Genomic DNA, 13,055 nt, shown 5'->3' with positions numbered 1-13,055 from the left:
CAGCTCCCCATCTAAATCAATGTACCCATGTTGCAGAGAAACGGGGTGGGGCCCAACCAAGGAGAGGCGGCTCACGCCGGGTTACACACGATGAATCAAGAGCAGAGGCCAAACCAGAGTTTAGATGCCTTAGGTTACACTCCCTAAGTAAGTGTTGAGCCGGTTAGCAAGGACGGAAAAGCATCTGTGACATGAGCGTGCCTGTTAGTGGGGAAACAAGTGCTATTTCCTAGCCCAGCGTCGGCAAAACAGCAGGGCATGTGCTCATACATCGTCGGGAGGACGGCAGGAGAGGCGCCAGCAGTCATGACAAGGACAGGACCTGGGCAGCAGAGGCTGTTCTGAGCCTGGCACTGCCACTCGATTGCTATGTGACCAGAGCAAAGTCCCTCTCGGCGCTCTACGCCACAGAGGCAAGCCCAGATGCCTTCCTGGCACCGTCCCCACTCCACCGGGCTAGGACTCTATTTCCTGGGCAGAGGTAGGAGGAAACCATCCTCCCACAGAAGGCAGATTGAGTGCACGAGGGTCCTTAAAAAGGAAGGTCGAGGGGAGACACTGGGAAACATAAATCTGCCGGCACGGCTCTCTCAGAAAGGGTTTTAATTAATTGTTTTTATACGACATAAGAGCAACTCATTACTGAACAGCTTTGATTTGTGACACCTGCATTATAGATGATTTTTAAATTAACATTTCCCCAATAAAAGGTGTCAGTAGAGAGCGGAAGGCGCCCAGAGAAGTATAAAAGGATAATAATATGAAAATACAAATAAACACCAGCCCAGACTAACAAAGGGGGCCGCTTCATCAATTTTACAATTAATTAAGGCTGCCTAAGGTAGCTGGGGCTCCGGAGGCCATTGGAGGCACCCGGTTGAGGCTCAGGCATCCAATACTAGGAGGCGGGGAAGGGTCTGAGGCTTAAGAAAGAAATGCTATGAGGGTGAGAGGCCATCTGGCAGGCTCCCCCTAAGGGCAGAGAAGTAGGGGGCAGATCTGTTCTGGGGCATAGTCCCGCTTCCTCCATGCTGATGGACGGGTCATCCATCAACTCAGGGAGGGTGTATAGAGCCCCTGCCACATGTGCCAGGTGGAGTGATGAGCTCCAAAGTGAGAGAGAGGGAGGGGCTACCTGGAGATGCTGGGAGCTCTGTGCATCCGGTCCAGAGGGAGTGAAGGGCAAAGTGGCAGAGATAACTGGGCAGGTGAGTGGGGGCTAGACGCCAGGCCTCTGGAAAGTGTCACCCCACCATTGGAGTTTTTCCAGATGGCCTTTGAAGAGTCCCAGGTAAAATAGCCTCAGGAGAAGATGTCTGCTTAGACAGAGGCAGGTGGATGGTACCTGCAAGAGCAGAAGAAGGAGGAAAACGTGAGCCACACACACCCTGCTGGAGGACAGAGCTCAGATAGAAATGGCTGAGGGAGAGGAGTGGGTGATTGCAGGGTGACTTCAACGCCAGCATCCCCAGCTCTTGCTCCGGGGATTGGGGATCGTGCTGGGAGAGGCCGAAGCGGAGGCCAAGGAGACCTCCAGCCAACAAGAAGGCTGGAGGAGCCGCTGTCCACCATGCATGGACAAGGTCCTGCCCACAGGGGTCTTGCACTCTGGCCAGGAGAAAACAGGAAGAAGGGACACAAATGGTTGGAGAAAGGACTTCAGAGTGTGCCAGGGAAGGGAGCCCTGAAAGACATGGAACCGCATACTCTGGCTGGCACTGTTGGCCGGTGCGGTCTGGGACTGAGTGGTCAGGGAAGGCCTCTCGGAGGAGGCAACATGTCCAGGGGGCCCAAAGTGGGGCAAAGAAAGTGCAGAGGCCCCAAGGCTCCAAAGCTGGGAGGGGAAAGGGTGCCAGGACTGCCCTCACCGACCTGCATGTTCTACTGCTCTATGATCCATCTCCACCCTTCCTCAGGTTGACGGAGAGGGGGGGTTATGGGATTATGACTGGTAAGTGAGGATGGGTTTCACCTGTGAATGGAGGCCATGGAGCATCGGGAAGGGTTTCTTGTGCCCTTCCCAGGCCTTTACAAAGCTCTCCTCCCGACATTTCCAGGGAAGTCAGTCTCCATCTCCAGGCCAGGCTCCTCTCATTTTTAGTGATACCCCAGAAATCTCTCCTAAACTCCAGAACCACTTGGGTATCTTCAAGGCACCCCACAACACATCCATCATCTTCTTCCCAATCTCAATGAAAGAAGCCACCATCTGTCCAGTTGCTCAAAACAGAGACCTAAGAATTGCCTCGATGCTCCCTCTCCTTCTCCCCCGCAGCCAAGTCCTGGTGGCTCTTCCTCCTTATAGGTCCTGATCCCATCTCCCACCCGCAGCACTCCATTCTACCTGCCCTAGCTCTACGCATGTCTTACCTGCGTGACTACCACAGTCCCCACCCCCATGCTCCTCCTAGCCACACAGCAGCTAGAGAAATCCTCCTGAAATGAAAGCCTGTCCAAAAATCTTCAAGGACACCTGTGCGCTTCAAGGCTTCCTGTGCGCTCAGGCTAAAGTCCAAACCAAGTCATCATGCTTATCAAAGGCCCCTAGAATCTAGCCTCTGCCCATCTCCATAGCACCATGTTGTCTTCCCCTCATCCAAGCTTTGCTGTCCAGACGAAGGGATTCCCCTCCCCAGACCTACCACTGCTTCTCTCACCTGTCTTCTTTCACACTTGCTGACCCTTTGCTCAGAACATTCCAGGTGCTCTGCCCTGTACCAACACACTGTTGTCTGGCCACCTTCAACTCCACAGACCAGGCTGCATGTTCTTTTTTAAATTTTTTTTTAAGATTTTATTTATTTATCCATGAGAGACACAGGCAGAGGGAGAAGCAGGCTCCCTGCAGGGGAGCCCTATGTGGGACTCGATCCCAGGACCCTGAGATCACGCCCTGAGCCAAAGGGAGATCACAACCACTGAGCCACCCAGGTGTCCCCAGACTGCATGTTCATCCAATACTTTTGCAGTTGTTTGCTTTGTTGTATAGATTTCCCCCCACCCAGGGTTGCAAGCTCCACAAAACCAGGAACTATTTTCACCTTGTTCACCCCTGTACTCCCAGCACCTGGGGGGCACATTGCTAAATGAACAGGAAGATAAATAAATTAATGGATGCCTCAAATGATGTCACATAACACATGCCACATGCTTACTAGAAATTTAGATGTTCAGTGAGACCAACAAGGACCAACATCTTTAACTTGGTACCATACATTTTGCTAGCTGGCCAGGCTCCCATGATGGGCAACAGTATTGTAATGGGAGTAGAGATGGACCTCCACTTGAGATGGTGCATCACCTGCTTCTATGAAGCCAGTATGGGTCATGAGCCCAACAGAATGTCCATATGGTCTTGGGCTCGCTGGCCCCAGGATGCAAGAGGATGTGGCTATCAACAGGGGCTCCTGGCTGGGGAGTCTGGGTGCTTCTGATACCCTCTGCCTGATAGGAATGTGAAACCGGTGGATCCTGGTAGGCTGGCCTCACAACAGAGCATCCCCAGCCCATATCGACGCACTGGATTCATTCATAGACTCAGAGATGGGGTTAGGCACTAAGGCTAGGGTCTGTACGTGCTGTTAGCACGTACACCATCAAACATCCCAGGCAGACCACCAAGTACAGAAAAAAGGCTGGGATGGAGACCAAGGTTAAACACCCTTCAGAAAGGGTGAGATGGCCTATGCCTGAAGGAATCCAAGAGGGCCTCCTGGAAGAAGGGGTTTGGGCTGTGCCAGAAAGGATGGGGCCGGTCAGAGAGCAATAAGTTCCTAATCAAACCCCTACTTCCTGCATCTTCAAAACCTCCTGCCACGAGGAAGCACCTCTGAAGGCCAGCTTTCTCCTTCTACTTAGTCATAGACTCCACCCGCCACCCGTGGTGATACAATTCCTTAATGTCAGGACTTGAAGGAGCCATGGGTCCAACCCATCTATTTTACAAGAGGAAAGAAAAGGAGGCCCAGAGAAAGAAGCAAAAATCACCCTTTGCATTTGAACAAATTCATCCTTTGCATTTCAAATGGGCTTCTGGCAACCTAGGCAGTCTTCTCCTCCATCTAACAGTTGGGGGTGGGGGGGTAGGTGCTGAGGCCCAGAGCGGCCACAAGGCTGGTGAAGGTCACACAGAAGCTGACAGAGCCAGGACTCAAACTCAGGTGGCTCTGATTCCACATCTAACACCCTCAGGGGAGTTTTCCCATCTTCGGTTCTGATTTTCCTGAGACAGAAAGAATAACTGGCAGTTGATGTCAAAAATATATGCAACTGTTCTGATTGACAGTACAAGCTCTAGGATGTACAAACACGGAATGATTCTATTTTTCTCAATAACTGCTATCAGCTCTGCTCTGCAAGCCCCAACCCCACAAGCTGGTAGTTGAGGGAGAAGAAGGAGGGATGGAAGAAAACAAACTTGCCAAGTAATAGTATCTTCATTCTCTTTGACAATTTTCCTGGTCTCATTTAATATCTGCAGCTTCCACTTTGCAATTACTAATAAAGTGTCACTGTCCAGTTCAGAACCACCTCCTGCCCAGCTCCTATGAGCTCCAGCAGCATGGATAGGAGCATCCTTCTGCTGAGTGACTGATTGTTGCCCCCAGGTGAGGGCCTGGGTACTGCCCCCTGTCTAACGCTGGCCACTGGCGTCCTCATCCCAAATGGCTTCTAGCGCTGGAGGAAGCCAGCAGCCAGCTCCTTGTGTGACAACATAACCCTCTCTATAACCGCTGACACTGGGGATCTTCCAGGGCCTGGCTGCTTCCTCTTGCTCCTGGCCAGTTTGGAGAGAGGCACTAACTCAAAGAGAGTCCGTATAAGGAGAGTTCGGTCCAAATCAGATCATCGTCAGAATCCTGAAACAGAAGCCCAGCAGCAGCCAGGCTCCATGGGAACCAGGCCGGTGAGGCCATCAGGGACCAAGGCACCCCTCCATAACTAGCAGTCTCCCTCGTGGCATCCATACACCTTTCCATCCTCCTTCTCAGTTGGCCAGTTCCCTGTGGTCACTCACAGCTGATGACCATCACGGGTTTCTAGCCCTAAGTCAACCTCATCAGCTCTTCCCACTCCCAGGCTCATCTTCTTTCAGGGAGGAGTCAGAGAGGAGTCAGACCAGCCCAGTTCATGCTTTTGAGCCAGGTCACCCAAAACATATAATGTGGGGCAGCCTCTTCTTCAAGTGCCCACCTCAGATTAATCAGCTGAGGTCTGGAGGATACAAACACAGCTGCTACCCAGGTTGGGTGCACCAGGGGGGCAGGGGTTTCCCTTAGCCAGGAAATCGACCTCTCTAAGAGGCTGAACCAGTTCTACAACACTGGGTTCAGCAACCCCTCCTTTTTGGGTACCACCGGCAAGTTCAGTACATTCATTTCCACTTCTATGAAATAGGAATCAACAAAAACACCTACCTCAGAGGGTCATCAAGAGAATAACATGAATTAATCCACGTAAAGCACTCAGAACAGTACCCTCTGACATGCAGTGAGCTTACAGGAAAGGTTAGTGATTCGAATTATTACTATCATTATCTCTAAAACAAGATGGAAATAGGAAGTCAAGGCTCTCTGTTCCTTTGCTGTAAAACATCTCAGTGTGGGCTCAGTGAGCAAGTCAAGTCAGCTTGAGAAAAGCACAGGGACTGAGTCAGATACACCTTCCTAAGGAGCACAGGGTACAATGGGTACCATCCGTCGAGGACTCACTCTACTCAATCTTTGCTCAGCCCTCTACATACATGGTCCAACACACATGCGATCCACCAGGATCAAGTTCTAAAAGGATTGATAAATCATCCAAATTCACACACTTTAATCTTGATCAAGCTGGGTGCTCATCCCAGCTCCAGCCTCCCCGTCCCTATGTGACCTTGAGAATGTGGCCCTGTCCCTCTCCCAGCCACAGCAGACATACGTGGTAGACCAGATGACTCTAAAGCACTGCTGACTCTAGTCCCACTCTAGTAATTTTGTAGCTTCTGTTGTGTTCTTGGGGGGGAAACCCTGAGCAAAGACCACCCTGTGACTGACATCCGACCCCAGGACCATGGTGTTTTACTTCCCCATTTATTTATTGTATTCCTAAAAGTCATGGGAAAAAAAAAAAAAAACTATTATCCTCAAAACCCCATAGGTCTCTTAATGACTACTCCACTAATTAGTAGCAGCTGTTAATGAAGTGTGCAGGTACAAGCATAGCCTCATCAATTAATCCATACATGCTCCTGGGCTGCAGTAATATTTAAAGGAAAAATCAATACCTGGCAGCTGAACCTGGGGAGGTCAGTCCGGGTGGGCAAGGAAGGTGTAGCATTTCAAGAAATTTGTAACTAAAATAGCTTATGCCTGAAGCACAGTACAGGAGAGCAGAAACCAGGACAGCCCTTAAGGGGCACAGGGATCCAGGCTTGCCTGCAGTGTCAACACAGGAGGGGCTGGGTAGGGAGGGCAAACAGGCACCTGGTCCTTCCATGGGTGGGCGGAGAACACTGTGCAAGGCCAGCAGGGGTGCTCCTTCTCCAATTCATCCTATCACAAAATCCACTTATTCCTGTGGGGTATGGAGGCTGAGGGGCCTCCTATTACCTCCTCCTGGTAGATACAGAGATCAAGGCTCCTGGTGAGACACTGTCTAGCCCAATGTTGCAAAACAAGTCACAGTAACAATTGCTTTCCTGGCCTACACTGTGCCAAACACCCGGCATGCATCATCTCATTTAATCCTTACACTATCCTAATGACATAAGAACCACTATTCCCCCATCCTGGAGATGGAAATACTGCAGCTTTGAGAAGTTAAAACCACTGGCTTAACAAAGCTGATCATCCACAAGCCTGGTACTCAAACCAGGCGGCCTGACTCCAGAGTTCATACGCTTAGCACACCCGGACTCCTGAGCAGTGATAAGCCTTCACTCCCGTAGAATAAGATCCAAACTCCATTGTGTGATTTACGGCATCTTAAATTCTCACTCCTATATCAGTTTCCCTCTGCTGTTATAATAAAGTACCACAAACTTACTGGCTTAACACAACATAAATCCACTATCTTGCAGTTGCAGAGGTCAAAAGTCTGACATGGTTTTCACTGGGCTAACACCAAGGCGTCGGTGGGCTGAGTTCCTTCTGAGGCTCTAGGGAGGATGTGTTCCCTTGTCTTCTTCGGCATCTGGAGGCGGCCTGCATTCCTCCATCTGTGGCCCTTCTCTGGTCCCGAAGCCAGCAATCCAACCACTATTTCCCACATCACACCTCCCTCCCTGACTCTCCCTCCCTGCCTCCCTCTCACAGAGGCCCTGCGCTTCCAGGCCCCCCCTCCTCAGATAATCCAAGATAATTTCGTGGATAACCAAGGACAATCCGGTGCCTTGTGCCACATGAGGCAACACACAGGCTCCGGAGAGTGGGACATGGGCGTCTCAGGGGAGATACTAGTCTGCCTACCATGCCCCCTTGCTTTCTAGATGTTCCACCCTCGTCAAACATCTGTATCAGTCAGCATCTGGTCAGAAAAACAAAAGCACCTTCGGTATCTCTGACAGAGGGAATTTATTAATAAATATACGGCATTAGTGACATCAGCGATGAAAGAGAAGCCAGAACAGAGCTGTGGAAGCAACCTAGAAGTTAGCAGAGACAGCAAGGAGCCTTTTCTAACCTTCTCCACTCTGCTCACAGATATCGCAGTCAAGGTCAACGGCGCCCACCTCCGAGCTCTAGTGACCTAAGTGCCAAACACATGGCTGGGTCCCCGGCACTGAGCCCAGGGCGTTGCTCAGAGAAAGCTCACCTGGGCCAGGGTTCCTTCCTCCACAGCCGAGGTGAGGGCACAGCCCTAGCCCAGGGCTCCCACAAGAGGTCATGGTGCGGGTGACGCAGGTGGATAAGATGCAGCTGATCAACAGCTGACTATCGGCCCCTGAGACCAGGGTGCATGTTACCTGCACTTTGCTGCCAACACAGACTTAGGCAACACAGGTCTTGCCTACTTGGAGAAAACATTGAGGGGCAGACAGATCACCCCCATCAGGAAGAGACTGGGTACGTGCTCTGGAAGGTCCAGCAGGAAATCTGTGGTCCACAAGCTGCCCGGCTGCTGGTGCGAAGTGAACTTGCTTCTAGCTAAGCTATGGAGTCTGGCTTCTCACCATGTGGGAGGCATGGGGAGATGGGAGAGGCCTTGGTTATAATCTCGGGATGGTGACCTTTCCCTGATTGGGCATACTCCACAGCTCCCCTTCCCCAGCTGCTCATCCTGAGATGACCGGAAGGGAGGACATTGGAGAAACATCCCGGGGAGGAAGGGAAGAAAAGAAGAGAAAGGAGGGGAGCAAGAATCCCAAGAAGCAGCCCTTCCCAAGTGAGTCTGGCTCAAGCTGGAGCACAACACAGGATGTACAAGATACAATTTTACCTCCCAAGCACCCAGGGATGCGAAACAGCCCCGTCCCCAGCCCCCAGATGTGGTCTAGCTCCAGGGGGCCCGATCCCGGGGAGTGACACCACTGGCCTCCTCCCAGAGCCTGCAGGCTCCACATCCTGGGGCGGTTTGGGGGAGGGTGGCCCAGACTGGCTTCTTGCACTAGGCCTCCTCCTTGCCCAAGCATCTGTCAGTCACCAGGCCCTGGCCAGTCCACCTGTCCCGTCCTTGTCCTTGTCCTTGTCCTTGTCCTCAGCCACAGGCTGGATGGGGCTCCTACCACTCCCTCTCCTTCGTTCATTCAGCAGCCTCCCAAGCCCCGCCTCTGGCCTCACCCCCTCCTTTATCCTTTACTCTGCTACCAGGGCTGCTCTTCCTGAAAGAGATCTGGCCAAGTCACTCCCTTACCCAAAGCCATCAGCGACTGGTCACCATGGCTGGGGGAGCCAAGGCCTTCACAAGTGAGGCTGGGCCTCCCCTCCCACACAGCACCTTCTCCTGCCACCTCCTTCCCTTCTCCCTCTCAGCACCTTCCAGGAAGCCACCTGTAGCCACCCCCCCAACACACACACACACACACACACACACACACATACACACACACTTGCTGGTCTCTCTGCCTAGAATTCTCCATCCCAACCCTGCAAATAAGCTCATAGACTCAGGAATCTTTACAATCCTGTTCTAAATCTTGGAATTTTGTTCAGGAGTCACCTCGCCCCTGATGACCCCACACCGTGTGCCATCCCCACCCAAACCCCACCTCCTCCCGCTCCCCCGTTCTGCTTCTCCGTCTCATCTGTGCCTGGTCCTGGCTGTAGCAGCTGTCCTGCCATGTGTGCCTCCCCACCCGGAGCCCACCTCCAGGGCTGGCACAGGGCAGACTTGGGCTTTTGGGGGAAGGGAGGGCAAGGCAGTCACCCCAGCATGCCCACAGATGTGCTGGGAGTAGGAATCAGGCTAACAGCAGTTTGTATCCATTGATGTTCTGCTCCACTTTGTATGGGGACCCTCCCTCCTCTGCACACCCCCAGCCCACGGGGACCTGAGTAACACAGAAGATGGAATCCAGTCTGGCTGCCTGCTGAAGACAAGGAAATACGGTCAACATCATGACACCGACCAACACCGTGGGGAAGAGGATACGTCCCTTCTCGATGCCATTTTGTAGGACCTCATTCAAATCAAGGCTGTCAGTAAGTCAAAACCCCATTCTGTCTTTGTGGTGTTCCCACTGCCGTCCAGCTCACCCCCGCTGTCACCGTGACCATTGGTACCCCAGATGAGCCATGACTACCTAGAGAGGTGAGAGACATCGCCTGCCAGTAGCCCTTTGCATGACTTCAGGATTGTTCTATCATCTCCTTGGGAGCCCGGAGCAGCGTCCTGTAATGTCTACCACTCACGAGTGAGCACTGCAACGGTTTGGGGGAATTACTCAGGATCTTGCCACACGAACGTGCTCTATGACAGGTGATCAAAGAACCATCAACCCAATTGCTGTCCACTCAAGGATTCCCTCAACCATGCACCCAAAGCCTCCTGGTTAGAGCAGCCCCCTTGAGGGCTGGGGGTAGAGTAGCAAGCCAATCAGCCCAGGTCCCTGCCCTCACAGAGCCAAGACTCTAGCGTTGGGAGCTGCAGCCAAACTAGTCCGCGTGGGGCTTGTGGGACAGACAGAGTGCTGTGGAGAACTGCAGGCCGAAGAGGAGACAGCAGGAGGGCTGGGGTGGGGTGGTTACTCTTTTGCAAGAAGAAAGGGCAAATTATTCCAAGACCAAGTGAATGGCAGTGTTCCATCGACTTCTGAGCTAAGGAAGAGAACAGAGGACGGAAACTGGGACTAGTTGAGTCCAGTGTCTAGTACTAGAGAATAAAGCAGAAGGAAACGGGTGCCCGTGTGGCTCCATGGCTGAGCACCTGCCTCTGGCTCAGGGCGTGATCCCAGGGTCCCGGGATCGAGTCCCGCATCAGCTCCCTTGCGAGGAGCCTGCTTCTCCAGAACTCTGCCTGTGTCTCTGCCTCTCTTTCTGTCTCTCTCATGAATAAATAGATAAAATCTTTGAAAAGGGATGGGGAGGAAACACTCCCCAAGACTGCCGTCCTGCAAGTGTGGGGCCTGGGAGAGCACCTCCAGGTGTGCACTCTCCACACTGGGTGGTCCGGGTGCCCCTCCCCCAGGGCCTGTACAGAAGCACCACCTCGCACAGCGTGCTCGCCTTCCCACACCCCAGCACCCAGGCTTCCCTCTCCCCCTCATCCCCCTCACATTCTGTGGCTCCCTAAGATAACTCCAACTGCTTCCTGCCCCCCACCCCATGACCCTTCTCCCCTCTCCTCCAAATGATGACCCACTCCAGACTCAACCCTGTGCCATCCCATGAAACGGCTTCTGGTCACACACCTCAGTCAGTCTTGTGTCCCCAGACTGTGGGGCTCTGGTCCCTATGCTGTATCAGTGGTATTTCTGGCCAGGCATCTGGCTGCCCCACTGCAGAGCTGCAGGACTTATGGACAGTGGAGCTTCTGAATGGCCTCAGCATCTTCCAGGATGCCAGGCCGGTTGCCATGCGTGCAGAGGACGGAGAAGGGGATGGCCTGTGGTGACAGCCACTCCAAGGCAGGAATGCCACCTTGGCTCATCCTCCCACAAGTGACAAAGGCAGGCAGAGGACACAGCCACATCCAAGGGGCCAGGAGCTGTCTGTCCAGGTCCCGCGTGAGCAGGAGGCGAAGCCCCATATAACACAGACGTCATTCCACTCTCCCATGCGGCCTGATGACAGGAGGCACCAATAAATACGTGATGCGCACAAGAGCATCTGAACGAAGGAACATACACACCGTCCCCTCCTCGGCCTCCCTCCCACTGCACACACAAACGAGGCTGGGCATTGAGCTGCCAGGAGGAGAAGCTCTTCTGGGGTCTGGAGCAGCATCGTATCATGAGGGAGGGTCTTTATCCACCTGCTAATCTGGCTCCTTCACTCAGTTTTCTAGAGAACTTTCTAGACCCTGCCTCTAACATTGAAACTGTTGGATCCCAGGTTTCTTTTATTTTTAAAAATGTTATTAGTTTCAGAGGTAGAGGTCAGGGATCCATCAGTCTTATACAACAACCAGTGCTCGTCACATCACAGGCCCCCCTAACGCCCATCCCCCAGTTACCCTCTCCTCCTACCCCCTTCCCCTCCAGCCACCCTCAATTTGTTTCCCAGAGTTAAGAGTCTCTCATGGTTTGTCTCCCTCTCAATTTTCATCTTTTTTCATTTTTCCTTCCCTTCCCCAATGTTCATCTGCTTTGTTTCTTAAATCCCACATGAGTGAAATCATATGGTATTTGTCTTTCTCTGAACGACTTATTTCACTCAGCATTAGACCCTCTAGTTCCATCCATGTCATTGCAAGTGGCAAGGTTTCATTCTTTTTCATAGCTGAGTAATATCCCATCGTGTGTGCCCATGTATACACACAACGTGTGTGTGTGTGCACGCACGTATGTGTGGTAGACATATATATACCACATCTTCTTGATCCAGTTATCTGTCGACGGACATCCAGGTGGAGTCCAGTTTTTATGAGGTTCTAAGCTCATGCTCAGTGACAGCCTGGAATCAGCAAGCATCAGACTCAAAAGCCCTTCTAGATGGAATGGGGCAGCCGTCTCCTCGCACAGAGGGAAGGGACTCTGTCCCAAAGGTGAGCAAGCAGCAGGCTGGCCCCAGGCCGCCCAGCACTCTCCCGGCTGTTCCTATGCACAGCCTCCCCCTTCACTGCCAACACTGCTGGGCACGTACTTGACTAGAACTTCTCCCCGACCCTGTCCCCCACCAGGACAAATGTGGGCTTATCTTTGCATTACAGAGAAAGGACAGACGTGGGACCGTTCATTTGCCAGTTAAGGCAAGTGAGCTGTTGTCATGCTGCCCAGGGCAGGCAGGTGGGGATCCTCCCCACGCATAATCAGACCGGGGTCTTCATCTCACAAGGAACGGGGTCACGCTCATGTTAATAGGAGGCACAGGCATTTCTCACCTACCTGAAGGGGAGCTTGAGAAGGGAATTAATTCTGACAGTGGTGAGGCGCACTTGATTGCTGCCGGGTTAGAAGTAATCAGCCCCAGCCCAGAATGAGAGCCTCTCTGCTCCTCCCCACTCCCCTCTCCCTGGTGCTCCCCACCTCAGCCCTCCTCAGAGCAGGGCCTCACCTGCCCTCTGCAGAGCCAGCAGAAAATGGGCAGAGATGAAAGCCACCTACAGTCAGAGTCAGGAGATGGAGGAGACAATGGAATTTGCACAACACGGGATGGAAGGGTGACAGGGAGCCCTTCCAAAGATGGAGGGTGCGTCCTCACACCACGTGCAGCTCGAGGGAGCAAGGTGCCTCAGCCTGGGCATGAGGCCTGACCCTACCTTCTCCTGCGCCCTCCTTCCCCAGGACTCTTTGATACGGAGACAAATGAACTATAGACACGGTCAGAAGTCATCCTTCATTAGGGGACAGTGGCCAAAGTCAAATTTGGGACAGGGAGTGGTGATTTTCTTTCTTTTTCTTTTTTCTTTTTTTTGGGGGGGAGAGGTGATTTTTATTCCCACTGTTCCCTAGTGAGCACCGAAGCCCCCTCACTGCG

At 52.6% G+C, this 13,055-nt stretch overlaps 1 long non-coding RNA gene across 2 annotated transcripts in view; it reads right to left on the bottom strand.

Moving 5' to 3' along the window:
- LOC112928397 (uncharacterized) overlaps positions 1-13,055 on the bottom strand; it is a 54,126-nt gene that overhangs the window by 28,656 nt on the left and 12,415 nt on the right. The window contains exon 2 of one of the 2 annotated variants that reach the window (XR_003236730.2): positions 1,136-1,345. The exons of the other annotated variant lie outside the window; for it this stretch is intronic. This is a non-coding gene — a long non-coding RNA (uncharacterized lncRNA). The remainder of the gene's footprint in view (positions 1-1,135; positions 1,346-13,055) is intronic. 2 annotated transcript variants of the gene reach the window in all.

The sequence above is a fragment of the Vulpes vulpes genome, chromosome 4, assembly GCF_048418805.1.
Source record: "Vulpes vulpes isolate BD-2025 chromosome 4, VulVul3, whole genome shotgun sequence".
NCBI classification, from domain to species: domain Eukaryota; kingdom Metazoa; phylum Chordata; class Mammalia; order Carnivora; family Canidae; genus Vulpes; species Vulpes vulpes.
This window is presented reverse-complemented; position numbering and strand designations above follow the sequence as displayed.